General features: G+C 42.6%; 16 non-coding genes and 30 pseudogenes across 16 annotated transcripts; all 46 read right to left on the reverse strand.

Annotated features, from left to right (window-relative positions):
* Positions 1 to 120: 120 nt before the first annotated feature.
* Positions 121 to 237, reverse strand: LOC128038273 (5S ribosomal RNA; annotated as a pseudogene).
* Positions 238 to 417: 180 nt separating this feature from the next.
* LOC128038275 (5S ribosomal RNA) lies at positions 418 to 534 on the reverse strand (annotated as a pseudogene).
* Positions 535 to 718: 184 nt separating this feature from the next.
* Positions 719 to 838, reverse strand: LOC128038237 (5S ribosomal RNA). Its single transcript, XR_008193542.1, has one exon. It is a non-coding gene; the product is annotated as a 5S ribosomal RNA (ribosomal RNA).
* A 182-nt stretch (positions 839 to 1,020) lies between these two features.
* LOC128038280 (5S ribosomal RNA) lies at positions 1,021 to 1,139 on the reverse strand. The gene has a single exon (XR_008193554.1). It is a non-coding gene; the product is annotated as a 5S ribosomal RNA (ribosomal RNA).
* A 184-nt stretch (positions 1,140 to 1,323) lies between these two features.
* Positions 1,324 to 1,443, reverse strand: LOC128038200 (5S ribosomal RNA). Its single transcript, XR_008193505.1, has one exon. It is a non-coding gene; the product is annotated as a 5S ribosomal RNA (ribosomal RNA).
* Positions 1,444 to 1,628: 185 nt separating this feature from the next.
* Positions 1,629 to 1,748, reverse strand: LOC128038201 (5S ribosomal RNA). The gene has a single exon (XR_008193506.1). It is a non-coding gene; the product is annotated as a 5S ribosomal RNA (ribosomal RNA).
* Positions 1,749 to 1,928: 180 nt separating this feature from the next.
* LOC128038259 (5S ribosomal RNA) lies at positions 1,929 to 2,047 on the reverse strand (annotated as a pseudogene).
* Positions 2,048 to 2,227: 180 nt separating this feature from the next.
* On the reverse strand, positions 2,228 to 2,346 carry LOC128038361 (5S ribosomal RNA; annotated as a pseudogene).
* Positions 2,347 to 2,526: 180 nt separating this feature from the next.
* On the reverse strand, positions 2,527 to 2,643 carry LOC128038276 (5S ribosomal RNA; annotated as a pseudogene).
* Positions 2,644 to 2,823: 180 nt separating this feature from the next.
* LOC128038367 (5S ribosomal RNA) lies at positions 2,824 to 2,940 on the reverse strand (annotated as a pseudogene).
* Positions 2,941 to 3,119: 179 nt separating this feature from the next.
* Positions 3,120 to 3,236, reverse strand: LOC128038277 (5S ribosomal RNA; annotated as a pseudogene).
* A 185-nt stretch (positions 3,237 to 3,421) lies between these two features.
* Positions 3,422 to 3,541, reverse strand: LOC128038226 (5S ribosomal RNA). The gene has a single exon (XR_008193531.1). It is a non-coding gene; the product is annotated as a 5S ribosomal RNA (ribosomal RNA).
* A 181-nt stretch (positions 3,542 to 3,722) lies between these two features.
* On the reverse strand, positions 3,723 to 3,839 carry LOC128038258 (5S ribosomal RNA; annotated as a pseudogene).
* A 184-nt stretch (positions 3,840 to 4,023) lies between these two features.
* On the reverse strand, positions 4,024 to 4,142 carry LOC128038411 (5S ribosomal RNA). Its single transcript, XR_008193574.1, has one exon. It is a non-coding gene; the product is annotated as a 5S ribosomal RNA (ribosomal RNA).
* A 182-nt stretch (positions 4,143 to 4,324) lies between these two features.
* Positions 4,325 to 4,442, reverse strand: LOC128038387 (5S ribosomal RNA; annotated as a pseudogene).
* Positions 4,443 to 4,625: 183 nt separating this feature from the next.
* Positions 4,626 to 4,744, reverse strand: LOC128038401 (5S ribosomal RNA; annotated as a pseudogene).
* A 179-nt stretch (positions 4,745 to 4,923) lies between these two features.
* On the reverse strand, positions 4,924 to 5,041 carry LOC128038343 (5S ribosomal RNA; annotated as a pseudogene).
* A 182-nt stretch (positions 5,042 to 5,223) lies between these two features.
* On the reverse strand, positions 5,224 to 5,340 carry LOC128038309 (5S ribosomal RNA; annotated as a pseudogene).
* Positions 5,341 to 5,520: 180 nt separating this feature from the next.
* LOC128038333 (5S ribosomal RNA) lies at positions 5,521 to 5,638 on the reverse strand (annotated as a pseudogene).
* Positions 5,639 to 5,817: 179 nt separating this feature from the next.
* LOC128038283 (5S ribosomal RNA) lies at positions 5,818 to 5,936 on the reverse strand (annotated as a pseudogene).
* Positions 5,937 to 6,122: 186 nt separating this feature from the next.
* Positions 6,123 to 6,241, reverse strand: LOC128038410 (5S ribosomal RNA). The gene has a single exon (XR_008193573.1). It is a non-coding gene; the product is annotated as a 5S ribosomal RNA (ribosomal RNA).
* Positions 6,242 to 6,422: 181 nt separating this feature from the next.
* On the reverse strand, positions 6,423 to 6,541 carry LOC128038229 (5S ribosomal RNA). Its single transcript, XR_008193534.1, has one exon. It is a non-coding gene; the product is annotated as a 5S ribosomal RNA (ribosomal RNA).
* A 182-nt stretch (positions 6,542 to 6,723) lies between these two features.
* Positions 6,724 to 6,840, reverse strand: LOC128038310 (5S ribosomal RNA; annotated as a pseudogene).
* Positions 6,841 to 7,020: 180 nt separating this feature from the next.
* LOC128038399 (5S ribosomal RNA) lies at positions 7,021 to 7,137 on the reverse strand (annotated as a pseudogene).
* Positions 7,138 to 7,317: 180 nt separating this feature from the next.
* Positions 7,318 to 7,436, reverse strand: LOC128038284 (5S ribosomal RNA; annotated as a pseudogene).
* A 183-nt stretch (positions 7,437 to 7,619) lies between these two features.
* Positions 7,620 to 7,737, reverse strand: LOC128038388 (5S ribosomal RNA; annotated as a pseudogene).
* Positions 7,738 to 7,917: 180 nt separating this feature from the next.
* On the reverse strand, positions 7,918 to 8,035 carry LOC128038376 (5S ribosomal RNA; annotated as a pseudogene).
* Positions 8,036 to 8,215: 180 nt separating this feature from the next.
* LOC128038311 (5S ribosomal RNA) lies at positions 8,216 to 8,332 on the reverse strand (annotated as a pseudogene).
* Positions 8,333 to 8,512: 180 nt separating this feature from the next.
* LOC128038241 (5S ribosomal RNA) lies at positions 8,513 to 8,630 on the reverse strand. The gene has a single exon (XR_008193546.1). It is a non-coding gene; the product is annotated as a 5S ribosomal RNA (ribosomal RNA).
* Positions 8,631 to 8,810: 180 nt separating this feature from the next.
* LOC128038344 (5S ribosomal RNA) lies at positions 8,811 to 8,928 on the reverse strand (annotated as a pseudogene).
* A 181-nt stretch (positions 8,929 to 9,109) lies between these two features.
* On the reverse strand, positions 9,110 to 9,226 carry LOC128038203 (5S ribosomal RNA). The gene has a single exon (XR_008193508.1). It is a non-coding gene; the product is annotated as a 5S ribosomal RNA (ribosomal RNA).
* A 164-nt stretch (positions 9,227 to 9,390) lies between these two features.
* LOC128038250 (5S ribosomal RNA) lies at positions 9,391 to 9,512 on the reverse strand (annotated as a pseudogene).
* Positions 9,513 to 9,693: 181 nt separating this feature from the next.
* On the reverse strand, positions 9,694 to 9,812 carry LOC128038418 (5S ribosomal RNA). Its single transcript, XR_008193581.1, has one exon. It is a non-coding gene; the product is annotated as a 5S ribosomal RNA (ribosomal RNA).
* Positions 9,813 to 9,997: 185 nt separating this feature from the next.
* Positions 9,998 to 10,116, reverse strand: LOC128038368 (5S ribosomal RNA). Its single transcript, XR_008193562.1, has one exon. It is a non-coding gene; the product is annotated as a 5S ribosomal RNA (ribosomal RNA).
* A 183-nt stretch (positions 10,117 to 10,299) lies between these two features.
* On the reverse strand, positions 10,300 to 10,417 carry LOC128038327 (5S ribosomal RNA; annotated as a pseudogene).
* Positions 10,418 to 10,600: 183 nt separating this feature from the next.
* On the reverse strand, positions 10,601 to 10,717 carry LOC128038312 (5S ribosomal RNA; annotated as a pseudogene).
* Positions 10,718 to 10,894: 177 nt separating this feature from the next.
* LOC128038397 (5S ribosomal RNA) lies at positions 10,895 to 11,013 on the reverse strand (annotated as a pseudogene).
* A 180-nt stretch (positions 11,014 to 11,193) lies between these two features.
* Positions 11,194 to 11,313, reverse strand: LOC128038299 (5S ribosomal RNA; annotated as a pseudogene).
* A 180-nt stretch (positions 11,314 to 11,493) lies between these two features.
* Positions 11,494 to 11,611, reverse strand: LOC128038328 (5S ribosomal RNA; annotated as a pseudogene).
* A 181-nt stretch (positions 11,612 to 11,792) lies between these two features.
* On the reverse strand, positions 11,793 to 11,910 carry LOC128038377 (5S ribosomal RNA; annotated as a pseudogene).
* A 181-nt stretch (positions 11,911 to 12,091) lies between these two features.
* Positions 12,092 to 12,207, reverse strand: LOC128038190 (5S ribosomal RNA). The gene has a single exon (XR_008193495.1). It is a non-coding gene; the product is annotated as a 5S ribosomal RNA (ribosomal RNA).
* Positions 12,208 to 12,391: 184 nt separating this feature from the next.
* On the reverse strand, positions 12,392 to 12,510 carry LOC128038291 (5S ribosomal RNA). Its single transcript, XR_008193555.1, has one exon. It is a non-coding gene; the product is annotated as a 5S ribosomal RNA (ribosomal RNA).
* A 182-nt stretch (positions 12,511 to 12,692) lies between these two features.
* LOC128038415 (5S ribosomal RNA) lies at positions 12,693 to 12,811 on the reverse strand. The gene has a single exon (XR_008193578.1). It is a non-coding gene; the product is annotated as a 5S ribosomal RNA (ribosomal RNA).
* A 184-nt stretch (positions 12,812 to 12,995) lies between these two features.
* Positions 12,996 to 13,115, reverse strand: LOC128038238 (5S ribosomal RNA). Its single transcript, XR_008193543.1, has one exon. It is a non-coding gene; the product is annotated as a 5S ribosomal RNA (ribosomal RNA).
* A 179-nt stretch (positions 13,116 to 13,294) lies between these two features.
* Positions 13,295 to 13,412, reverse strand: LOC128038378 (5S ribosomal RNA; annotated as a pseudogene).
* Positions 13,413 to 13,594: 182 nt separating this feature from the next.
* On the reverse strand, positions 13,595 to 13,711 carry LOC128038290 (5S ribosomal RNA; annotated as a pseudogene).
* Between the last annotated feature and the right edge of the window lie 92 nt (positions 13,712 to 13,803).

The following is a 13,803-nucleotide window of genomic DNA, read 5'->3' on the forward strand; positions in this document are numbered from 1 at the left end:
TTAAATGCAAATTTGACCAAATATCGTTTCAAATTGTTTATTTCACAAAAGCGAAAATAACGAATGAGTTACACCACGTCGAGAAAATGCAACTAAAAAAATTATATGAAATAAAATGGGAGGGTGCAACACGAGGACTTCCGGAGGTCACCCATCCTAGTACTACTCTCGCCCAAGCACGCTTAGCTGCGGAGTTCGATGGGATCCGGTGCATTAGTCTTTGGTATGATCGCACCCGTCAACTCTTGCGCAATCTATTCATATAAAGGTTGCCCTTATCGCACTTGCGCCTCGAATTTAAATGCAAATTTGACCGAATATCGTTCAAATTATTTATTTCACAAAGCGAAAATAACGAATGAGTTACACCACGTCGAGAAAATGCAACTAAAAAAACATTCTATGAAATAAAATGGGAGGGTGCAACACGAGGACTTCCGGAGGTCACCCATCCTAGTACTACTCTCGCCCAAGCACGCTTAGCTGCGGAGTTCGATGGGATCCGGTGCATTAGTCTTTGGTATGATCGCACCCGTCAACTCTTGCGCAATCTATTCATATAAAGGTTGCCCTTATCGCACTTGCGCCTCGAATTTAAATGCAAATTTGACCAAATATCGTTTCAAATTATTTATTTCACAAAACGAAAATAACGAATGAGTTACACCACGTCGAGAAAATGCAACTAAAAAAAAACATTCTATGAAATAAAATGGGAGGGGTGCAACACGAGGACTTCCCAGGAGGTCACCCATCCTAGTACTACTCTCGCCCAAGCACGCTTAGCTGCGGAGTTACGATGGGATCCGGTGCATTAGTCTTTGGTATGATCGCACCGTCAACTCTTGCGCAATCTATTCATATAAAGGCTGCCCCTTATCGCACTTGCGCCTCGAATTTAAATGCAAATTTGACCAAATATCGTTTCAAATTGTTTATTTCACAAAACGCAAATAACGAATGAGTTACACCACGTCGAGAAAATGCAACTAAAAAAAAATTATATGAAATAAAATGGGAGGGGTGCAACACGAGGACTTCCCAGGAGGTCACCCATCCTAGTACTACTCTCGCCCAAGCACGCTTAACTGCGGAGTTCTGATGGGATCCGGTGCATTAGTGCTGGTATGATCGCACCCGTCAACTCTTGCGCAATCTATTCATATAAAGGTTGCCCCTTATCGCACTTGCGCCTCGAATTTAAATGCAAATTCGACCGAATATCGTTCCTAATTATTTATTTCACAAAACGAAAATAACGAATGAGTTACACTACGTCGAGAAAATGCAACTAAAAAAAACATTCTATGAAATAAAATGGGAGGGGTGCAACACGAGGACTTCCCAGGAGGTCACCCATCCTAGTACTACTCTCGCCCAAGCACGCTTAAGCTGCGGAGTTACGATGGGATCCGGTGCGTTAGTGCTGGTATGATCGCACCCGTCAACTCTTGCGCAATCTATTCATATAATGGCTGCCCCTTATCGCAGTTGCGCCTCGAATTTAAATGCAAATTTGACCAAATATCGTTTCAAATTGTTTATTTCACAAAACGCAAATAACGACTGACTTACACCACATCGAGAAAATGCAACTAAAAAAAAACATTCTATGAAATAAAATGGGAAGGGTGCAACACGAGGACTTCCCAGGAGGTCACCCATCCTAGTACTACTCTCGCCCAAGCACGCTTAACTGCGGAGTTCTGATGGGATCCGGTGCATTAGTCTTTGGTATGATCGCACCGTCAACTCTTGCGCAATCTATTCATATAAAGGTTGCCCTTATCGCACTTGCGCCTCGAATTTAAATGCAAATTTGACCAAATATCGTTTCAAATTATTTATTTCACAAAGCGAAAATAACGAATGAGTTACACCACGTCGAGAAAATGCAACTAAAAAAACATTCTATGAAATAAAATGGGAGGGTGCAACACGAGGACTTCCAGGAGGTCACCCATCCTAGTACTACTCTCGCCCAAGCACGCTTAGCTGCGGAGTTACGATGGGATCCGGTGCATTAGTCTTTGGTATGATCGCACCCGTCAACTCTTGCGCAATCTATTCATATAAAGGTTGCCCTTATCGCACTTGCGCCTCGAATTTAAATGCAAATTTGACCAAATATCGTTTCAATTATTTATTTCACAAAGCGAAAATAACGAATGAGTTACACCACGTCGAGAAAATGCAACTAAAAAAACATTCTATGAAATAAAATGGGAGGGTGCAACACGAGGACTTCCGGAGGTCACCCATCCTAGTACTACTCTCGCCCAAGCACGCTTAAGCTGCGGAGTTACGATGGGATCCGGTGCATTAGTCTTTGGTATGATCGCACCCGTCAACTCTTGCGCAATCTATTCATATAAAGGTTGCCCTTATCGCACTTGCGCCTCGAATTTAAATGCAAATTTGACCAAATATCGTTTCAAATTATTTATTTCACAAAAGCGAAAATAACGAATGAGTTACACCACGTCGAGAAAATGCAACTAAAAAAATTATATGAAATAAAATGGGAGGGTGCAACACGAGGACTTCCGGAGGTCACCCATCCTAGTACTACTCTCGCCCAAGCACGCTTAGCTGCGGAGTTCGATGGGATCCGGTGCATTAGTCTTTGGTATGATCGCACCCGTCAACTCTTGCGCAATCTATTCATATAAAGGTTGCCCTTATCGCACTTGCGCCTCGAATTTAAATGCAAATTCGACGAATATCGTTCTAATTATTTATTTCACAAAAGCGAAAATAACGAATGAGTTACACCACGTCGAGAAAATGCAACTAAAAAAACATTCTATGAAATAAAATGGGAGGGTGCAACACGAGGACTTCGGAGGTCACCCATCCTAGTACTACTCTCGCCCAAGCACGCTTAGCTGCGGAGTTACGATGGGATCCGGTGCATTAGTCTTTGGTATGATCGCACCGTCAACTCTTGCGCAATCTATTCATATAAAGGTTGCCCTTATCGCACTTGCGCCTCGAATTTAAATGCAAATTTGACCAAATATCGTTTCAAATTGTTTATTTCACAAAAGCGAAAATAACGAATGAGTTACACCACGTCGAGAAAATGCAACTAAAAAAATTATATGAAATAAAATGGGAGGGTGCAACACGAGGACTTCCGGAGGTCACCCATCCTAGTACTACTCTCGCCCAAGCACGCTTAGCTGCGGAGTTCGATGGGATCCGGTGCATTAGTCTTTGGTATGATCGCACCCGTCAACTCTTGCGCAATCTATTCATATAAAGGCTGCCCCTTATCGCACTTGCGCCTCGAATTTAAATGCAAATTCGACCGAATATCGTTCCAAATTATTTATTTCACAAAACGAAAATAACGAATGAGTTACACCACGTCGAGAAAATGCAACTAAAAAAAAACATTCTATGAAATAAAATGGGAGGGGTGCAACACGAGGACTTCCCAGGAGGTCACCCATCCTAGTACTACTCTCGCCCAAGCACGCTTAGCTGCGGAGTTACGATGGGATCCGGTGCATTAGTCTTTGGTATGATCGCACCCGTCAACTCTTGCGCAATCTATTCATATAAAGGTTGCCCTTATCGCACTTGCGCCTCGAATTTAAATGCAAATTTGACCAAATATCGTTTCAAATTGTTTATTTCACAAAACGCAAATAACGAATGAGTTACACCACGTCGAGAAAATGCAACTAAAAAAAATTATATGAAATAAAATGGGAGGGGTGCAACACGAGGACTTCCGGAGGTCACCCATCCTAGTACTACTCTCGCCCAAGCACGCTTAGCTGCGGAGTTCGATGGGATCCGGTGCATTAGTCTTTGGTATGATCGCACCCGTCAACTCTTGCGCAATCTATTCATATAAAGGTTGCCCCTTATCGCACTTGCGCCTCGAATTTAAATGCAAATTCGACCGAATATCGTTCCTAATTATTTATTTCACAAAACGAAAATAACGAATGAGTTACACTACGTCGAGAAAATGCAACTAAAAAAAACATTCTATGAAATAAAATGGGAGGGGTGCAACACGAGGACTTCCCAGGAGGTCACCCATCCTAGTACTACTCTCGCCCAAGCACGCTTAACTGCGAAGTTCTGATGGGATCCGGTGCATTAGTGCTGGTATGATCGCACCCGTCAACTCTTGCGCAATCTATTCATATAAAGGCTGCCCCTTATCGCAGTTGCGCCTCGAATTTAAATGCAAATTTGACCAAATATCGTTTCAAATTGTTTATTTCACAAAACGCAAATAACGAATGAGTTACACCACGTCGAGAAAATGCAACTAAAAAAAATTATATGAAATAAAATGGGAAGGGTGCAACACGAGGACTTCGGAGGTCACCCATCCTAGTACTACTCTCGCCCAAGCACGCTTAAGCTGCGGAGTTACGATGGGATCCGGTGCATTAGTCTTTGGTATGATCGCACCCGTCAACTCTTGCGCAATCTATTCATATAAAGGTTGCCCTGATCGCACTTGCGCCTCGAATTTAAATGCAAATTCGACCGAATATCGTTCCAAATTATTTATTTCACAAAACGAAAATAACGAATGAGTTACACCACGTCGAGAAAATGCAACTAAAAAAAAACATTCTATGAAATAAAATGGGAGGGTGCAACACGAGGACTTCAGGAGGTCACCCATCCTAGTACTACTCTCGCCCAAGCACGCTTAAGCTGCGGAGTTACGATGGGATCCGGTGCATTAGTCTTTGGTATGATCGCACCGTCAACTCTTGCGCAATCTATTCATATAAAGGTTGCCCTTATCGCACTTGCGCCTCGAATTTAAATGCAAATTTGACCAAATATCGTTTCAAATTATTTATTTCACAAAAGCGAAAATAACGAATGAGTTACACCACGTCGAGAAAATGCAACTAAAAAAATTATATGAAATAAAATGGGAGGGTGCAACACGAGGACTTCCGGAGGTCACCCATCCTAGTACTACTCTCGCCCAAGCACGCTTAAGCTGCGGAGTTCGATGGGATCCGGTGCATTAGTCTTTGGTATGATCGCACCCGTCAACTCTTGCGCAATCTATTCATATAAAGGTTGCCCTTATCGCACTTGCGCCTCGAATTTAAATGCAAATTCGACCAAATATCGTTTCAAATTATTTATTTCACAAAAGCGAAAATAACGAATGAGTTACACCACGTCGAGAAAATGCAACTAAAAAAACATTCTATGAAATAAAATGGGAGGGTGCAACACGAGGACTTCCGGAGGTCACCCATCCTAGTACTACTCTCGCCCAAGCACGCTTAGCTGCGGAGTTCGATGGGATCCGGTGCATTAGTCTTTGGTATGATCGCACCGTCAACTCTTGCGCAATCTATTCATATAAAGGTTGCCCTTATCGCACTTGCGCCTCGAATTTAAATGCAAATTCGACCGAATATCGTTCAAATTATTTATTTCACAAAAGCGAAAATAACGAATGAGTTACACCACGTCGAGAAAATGCAACTAAAAAAACATTCTATGAAATAAAATGGGAGGGTGCAACACGAGGACTTCCGGAGGTCACCCATCCTAGTACTACTCTCGCCCAAGCACGCTTAGCTGCGGAGTTACGATGGGATCCGGTGCATTAGTCTTTGGTATGATCGCACCGTCAACTCTTGCGCAATCTATTCATATAAAGGCTGCCCTTATCGCACTTGCGCCTCGAATTTAAATGCAAATTTGACCAAATATCGTTTCAAATTGTTTATTTCACAAAAGCGAAAATAACGAATGAGTTACACCACGTCGAGAAAATGCAACTAAAAAAATTATATGAAATAAAATGGGAGGGTGCAACACGAGGACTTCCGGAGGTCACCCATCCTAGTACTACTCTCGCCCAAGCACGCTTAAGCTGCGGAGTTCTAATGGGATCCGGTGCATTAGTCTTTGGTATGATCGCACCCGTCAACTCTTGCGCAATCTATTCATATAAAGGTTGCCCTGATCGCACTTGCGCCTCGAATTTAAATGCAAATTCGACCCCGAATATCGTTCCAAATTATTTATTTCACAAAACGAAAATAACGAATGAGTTACACCACGTCGAGAAAATGCAACTAAAAAAAAACATTGTATGAAATAAAATGGGAGGGGTGCAACACGAGGACTTCCCAGGAGGTCACCCATCCTAGTACTACTCTCGCCCAAGCACGCTTCGCTGCGGAGTTCTGATGGGATCCGGTGCATTAGTGCTGGTATGATCGCACCCGTCAACTCTTGCGCAATCTATTCATATAAAGGCTGCCCTTATCGCACTTGCACCTCGAATTTAAATGCAAATTTGACCAAATATCGTTTCAAATTGTTTATTTCACAAAACGCAAATAACGAATGAGTTACACCACGTCGAGAAAATGCAACTAAAAAAAATTATATGAAATAAAATGGGAGGGGTGCAACACGAGGACTTCCCAGGAGGTCACCCATCCTAGTACTACTCTCGCCCAAGCACGCTTAGCTGCGGAGTTCGATGGGATCCGGTGCATTAGTCTTTGGTATGATCGCACCGTCAACTCTTGCGCAATCTATTCATATAAAGGTTGCCCTTATCGCACTTGCGCCTCGAATTTAAATGCAAATTCGACCGAATATCGTTCCAAATTATTTATTTCACAAAGCGAAAATAACGAATGAGTTACACCACGTCGAGAAAATGCAACTAAAAAAAAACATTCTATGAAATAAAATGGGAGGGTGCAACACGAGGACTTCCGGAGGTCACCCATCCTAGTACTACTCTCGCCCAAGCACGCTTAGCTGCGGAGTTCGATGGGATCCGGTGCATTAGTCTTTGGTATGATCGCACCGTCAACTCTTGCGCAATCTATTCATATAAAGGTTGCCCTTATCGCACTTGCGCCTCGAATTTAAATGCAAATTTGACCAAATATCGTTTCAAATTATTTATTTCACAAAGCGAAAATAACGAATGAGTTACACCACGTCGAGAAAATGCAACTAAAAAAACATTCTATGAAATAAAATGGGAGGGTGCAACACGAGGACTTCGAGGAGGTCACCCATCCTAGTACTACTCGCCCAAGCACGCTTAGCTGCGGAGTTACGATGGGATCCGGTGCATTAGTCTTTGGTATGATCGCACCGTCAACTCTTGCGCAATCTATTCATATAAAGGTTGCCCTTATCGCACTTGCGCCTCGAATTTAAATGCAAATTTGACCAAATATCGTTTCAAATTGTTTATTTCACAAAAGCGAAAATAACGAATGAGTTACACCACGTCGAGAAAATGCAACTAAAAAAAATTATATGAAATAAAATGGGAGGGTGCAACACGAGGACTTCCGGAGGTCACCCATCCTAGTACTACTCTCGCCCAAGCACGCTTAAGCTGCGGAGTTCTAATGGGATCCGGTGCATTAGTCTTTGGTATGATCGCACCCGTCAACTCTTGCGCAATCTATTCATATAAAGGTTGCCCTTATCGCACTTGCGCCTCGAATTTAAATGCAAATTCGACCGAATATCGTTCCTAATTATTTATTTCACAAAACGAAAATAACGAATGAGTTACACCACGTCGAGAAAATGCAACTAAAAAAAAACATTCTATGAAATAAAATGGGAGGGTGCAACACGAGGACTTCGGAGGTCACCCATCCTAGTACTACTCTCGCCCAAGCACGCTTAAGCTGCGGAGTTACGATGGGATCCGGTGCATTAGTCTTTGGTATGATCGCACCCGTCAACTCTTGCGCAATCTATTCATATAAAGGTTGCCCTTATCGCACTGCGCCTCGAATTTAAATGCAAATTTGACCAAATATCGTTTCAAATTGTTTATTTCACAAAAGCGAAAATAACGAATGAGTTACACCACGTCGAGAAAATGCAACTAAAAAAAATTATATGAAATAAAATGGGAGGGTGCAACACGAGGACTTCCGGAGGTCACCCATCCTAGTACTACTCTCGCCCAAGCACGCTTAAGCTGCGGAGTTCGATGGGATCCGGTGCATTAGTCTTTGGTATGATCGCACCGTCAACTCTTGCGCAATCTATTCATATAAAGGTTGCCCCTTATCGCACTTGCGCCTCGAATTTAAATGCAAATTTGACCAAATATCGTTCAAATTATTTATTTCACAAAGCGAAAATAACGAATGAGTTACACCACGTCGAGAAAATGCAACTAAAAAAACATTCTATGAAATAAAATGGGAGGGTGCAACACGAGGACTTCCGGAGGTCACCCATCCTAGTACTACTCTCGCCCAAGCACGCTTAGCTGCGGAGTTCGATGGGATCCGGTGCATTAGTCTTTGGTATGATCGCACCGTCAACTCTTGCGCAATCTATTCATATAAAGGTTGCCCTTATCGCACTTGCGCCTCGAATTTAAATGCAAATTTGACCAAATATCGTTCAAATTATTTATTTCACAAAAGCGAAAATAACGAATGAGTTACACCACGTCGAGAAAATGCAACTAAAAAAACATTCTATGAAATAAAATGGGAGGGTGCAACACGAGGACTTCCAGGAGGTCACCCATCCTAGTACTACTCTCGCCCAAGCACGCTTAGCTGCGGAGTTCGATGGGATCCGGTGCATTAGTCTTTGGTATGATCGCACCCGTCAACTCTTGCGCAATCTATTCATATAAAGGTTGCCCTTATCGCACTTGCGCCTCGAATTTAAATGCAAATTTGACCAAATATCGTTTCAAATTATTTATTTCACAAAGCGAAAATAACGAATGAGTTACACCACGTCGAGAAAATGCAACTAAAAAAAATTATATGAAATAAAATGGGAGGGTGCAACACGAGGACTTCCGGAGGTCACCCATCCTAGTACTACTCTCGCCCAAGCACGCTTAAGCTGCGGAGTTCGATGGGATCCGGTGCATTAGTCTTTGGTATGATCGCACCCGTCAACTCTTGCGCAATCTATTCATATAAAGGTTGCCCTTATCGCACTTGCGCCTCGAATTTAAATGCAAATTTGACCAAATATCGTTTCAAATTATTTATTTCACAAAAGCGAAAATAACGAATGAGTTACACCACGTCGAGAAAATGCAACTAAAAAAAATTATATGAAATAAAATGGGAGGGTGCAACACGAGGACTTCCGGAGGTCACCCATCCTAGTACTACTCTCGTCCAAGCACGCTTAACTGCGGAGTTCTGATGGGATCCGGTGTATTAGTGCTCGTATGATCGCACCCGTCAACTCTTGCGCAATCCCTTATCGCAGTTGCGCCTCGAATTTAAATGCAAATTCGACCGAATATCGTTCCTAATTATTCATTTCACAAAACGAAAATAACGAATGAGTTACACCACGTCGAGAAAATGCAACTAAAAAAAAATTATATGAAATAAAATGGGAGGGGTGCAACACGAGGACTTCCCAGGAGGTCACCCATCCTAGTACTACTCTCGCCCAAGCACGCGCTTAGCTGCGGAGTTACGATGGGATCCGGTGCATTAGTCTTTGGTATGATCGCACCCGTCAACTCTTGCGCAATCTATTCATATAAAGGCTGCCCCTTATCGCACTTGCGCCTCGAATTTAAATGCAAATTTGACCAAATATCGTTTCAAATTGTTTATTTCACAAAACTCAAATAACGAATGAGTTACACCACGTCGAGAAAATGCAACTAAAAAAATTATATGAAATAAAATGGGAAGGGTGCAACACGAGGACTTCCCAGGAGGTCACCCATCCTAGTACTACTCTCGCCCAAGCACGCTTAACTGCGGAGTTCTAATGCGATCCGGTGCATTAGTGCTGGTATGATCGCACCCGTCAACTCTTGCGCAATCTATTCATATAAAGGTTGCCGCTGATCGCACTTGCGCCTCGAATTTAAATGCAAATTCGACCGAATATCGTTCCTAATTATTTATTTCACAAAACGAAAATAACGAATGAGTTACACCACGTCGAGAAAATGCAACTAAAAAAAAACATTCTATGAAATAAAATGGGAGGGGTGCAACACGAGGACTTCCCAGGAGGTCACCCATCCTAGTACTACTCTCGCCCAAGCACGCTTAGCTGCGGAGTTCTGATGGGATCCGGTGCATTAGTGCTGGTATGATCGCACCCGTCAACTCTTGCGCAATCTATTCATATAAAGGTTGCCGCTGATCGCACTTGCGCCTCGAATTTAAATGCAAATTTGGCCAAATATCGTTTCAAATTGTTTATTTCACAAAACGCAAAATAACGAATGAGTTACACCACGTCGAGAAAATGCAACTAAAAAAAATTATATGAAATAAAATGGGAGGGGTGCAACACGAGGACTTCCGGAGGTCACCCATCCTAGTACTACTCTCGCCCAAGCACGCTTAAGCTGCGGAGTTCGATGGGATCCGGTGCATTAGTCTTTGGTATGATCGCACCCGTCAACTCTTGCGCAATCTATTCATATAAAGGCTGCCCTTATCGCACTTGCGCCTCGAATTTAAATGCAAATTTGACCGAATATCGTTCCAGATTATTTATTTCACAAAACGAAAATAACGAATGAGTTACACCACGTCGAGAAAATGCAACTAAAAAAAAACATTCTATGAAATAAAATGGGAGGGTGCAACACGAGGACTTCCGGAGGTCACCCATCCTAGTACTACTCTCGCCCAAGCACGCTTAGCTGCGGAGTTCGATGGGATCCGGTGCATTAGTCTTTGGTATGATCGCACCGTCAACTCTTGCGCAATCTATTCATATAAAGGTTGCCCTTATCGCACTGCGCCTCGAATTTAAATGCAAATTTGACCGAATATCGTTCAATTATTTATTTCACAAAGCGAAAATAACGAATGAGTTACACCACGTCGAGAAAATGCAACTAAAAAAACATTCTATGAAATAAAATGGGAGGGTGCAACACGAGGACTTCCGGAGGTCACCCATCCTAGTACTACTCTCGCCCAAGCACGCTTAAGCTGCGGAGTTACGATGGGATCCGGTGCATTAGTCTTTGGTATGATCGCACCGTCAACTCTTGCGCAATCTATTCATATAAAGGTTGCCCTTATCGCACTTGCGCCTCGAATTTAAATGCAAATTTGACCAAATATCGTTTCAAATTGTTTATTTCACAAAAGCGAAAATAACGAATGAGTTACACCACGTCGAGAAAATGCAACTAAAAAAAATTATATGAAATAAAATGGGAGGGTGCAACACGAGGACTTCCCGGAGGTCACCCATCCTAGTACTACTCTCGCCCAAGCACGCTTAAGCTGCGGAGTTCTAATGGGATCCGGTGCATTAGTCTTTGGTATGATCGCACCGTCAACTCTTGCGCAATCTATTCATATAAAGGTTGCCCTGATCGCACTTGCGCCTCGAATTTAAATGCAAATTTGACCGAATATCGTTCTAATTATTTATTTCACAAAACGAAAATAACGAATGAGTTACACCACGTCGAGAAAATGCAACTAAAAAAACATTCTATGAAATAAAATGGGAGGGGTGCAACACGAGGACTTCCGGAGGTCACCCATCCTAGTACTACTCTCGCCCAAGCACGCTTAAGCTGCGGAGTTCGATGGGATCCGGTGCATTAGTCTTTGGTATGATCGCACCCGTCAACTCTTGCGCAATCTATTCATATAAAGGCTGCCCTTATCGCACTTGCGCCTCGAATTTAAATGCAAATTTGACCAAATATCGTTTCAAATTGTTTATTTCACAAAAGCGAAAATAACGAATGAGTTACACCACGTCGAGAAAATGCAACTAAAAAAAATTATATGAAATAAAATGGGAGGGTGCAACACGAGGACTTCCGGAGGTCACCCATCCTAGTACTACTCTCGCCCAAGCACGCTTAAGCTGCGGAGTTCGATGGGATCCGGTGCATTAGTCTTTGGTATGATCGCACCGTCAACTCTTGCGCAATCTATTCATATAAAGGTTGCCCTTATCGCACTTGCGCCTCGAATTTAAATGCAAATTTGACCAAATATCGTTCCAAATTATTTATTTCACAAAACGAAAATAACGAATGAGTTACACCACGTCGAGAAAATGCAACTAAAAAAACATTCTATGAAATAAAATGGGAGGGGTGCAACACGAGGACTTCCGGAGGTCACCCATCCTAGTACTACTCTCGCCCAAGCACGCTTAGCTGCGGAGTTCGATGGGATCCGGTGCATTAGTGCTGGTATGATCGCACCCGTCAACTCTTGCGCAATCTATTCATATAAAGGTTGCCCTTATCGCACTTGCGCCTCGAATTTAAATGCAAATTCGACCGAATATCGTTCCAGATTATTTATTTCACAAAACGAAAATAACGAATGAGTTACACCACGTCGAGAAAATGCAACTAAAAAAAAACATTCTATGAAATAAAATGGGAGGGGTGCAACACGAGGACTTCCCAGGAGGTCACCCATCCTAGTACTACTCTCGCCCAAGCACGCTTAACTGCGGAGTTCTGATGGGATCCGGTGCATTAGTGCTGGTATGATCGCACCCGTCAACTCTTGCGCAATCTATTCATATAAAGGCTGCCCCTTATCGCACTTGCGCCTCGAATTTAAATGCAAATTTGACCAAATATCGTTTCAAATTGTTTATTTCACAAAACGCAAATAACGAATGAGTTACACCACGTCGAGAAAATGCAACTAAAAAAAATTATATGAAATAAAATGGGAGGGGTGCAACACGAGGACTTCCCAGGAGGTCACCCATCCTAGTACTACTCTCGCCCAAGCACGCTTAACTGCGGAGTTCTAATGCGATCCGGTGCATTAGTGCTGGTATGATCGCACCCGTCAACTCTTGCGCAATCTATTCATATAAAGGTTGCCCTGATCGCACTTGCGCCTCGAATTTAAATGCAAATTCGACCGAATATCGTTCCAGATTATTTATTTCACAAAACGAAAATAACGAATGAGTTACACCACGTCGAGAAAATGCAACTAAAAAAAAACATTCTATGAAATAAAATGGGAGGGGTGCAACACGAGGACTTCCCAGGAGGTCACCCATCCTAGTACTACTCTCGCCCAAGCACGCTTAGCTGCGGAGTTACGATGGGATCCGGTGCATTAGTCTTTGGTATGATCGCACCGTCAACTCTTGCGCAATCTATTCATATAAAGGTTGCCCTTATCGCACTTGCGCCTCGAATTTAAATGCAAATTTGACCAAATATCGTTTCAAATTATTTATTTCACAAAGCGAAAATAACGAATGAGTTACACCACGTCGAGAAAATGCAACTAAAAAAAATTATATGAAATAAAATGGGAGGGTGCAACACGAGGACTTCCGGAGGTCACCCATCCTAGTACTACTCTCGCCCAAGCACGCTTAAGCTGCGGAGTTCGATGGGATCCGGTGCATTAGTCTTTGGTATGATCGCACCGTCAACTCTTGCGCAATCTATTCATATAAAGGTTGCCCTTATCGCACTTGCGCCTCGAATTTAAATGCAAATTTGACCAAATATCGTTTCAAATTATTTATTTCACAAAAGCGAAAATAACGAATGAGTTACACCACGTCGAGAAAATGCAACTAAAAAAAAATTATATGAAATAAAATGGGAGGGGTGCAACACGAGGACTTCCGGAGGTCACCCATCCTAGTACTACTCTCGCCCAAGCACGCTTAACTGCGGAGTTCGATGGGATCCGGTGCATTAGTCTTTGGTATGATCGCACCGTCAACTCTTGCGCAATCTATTCATATAAAGGTTGCCCTTATCGCACTTGCGCCTCGAATTTAAATGCAAATTTGACCGAATATCGTTCAATT

Source organism: Gossypium raimondii, unplaced genomic scaffold, assembly GCF_025698545.1.
Source record: "Gossypium raimondii isolate GPD5lz unplaced genomic scaffold, ASM2569854v1 Contig00278, whole genome shotgun sequence".
In the NCBI taxonomy this organism is placed as follows: domain Eukaryota; kingdom Viridiplantae; phylum Streptophyta; class Magnoliopsida; order Malvales; family Malvaceae; genus Gossypium; species Gossypium raimondii.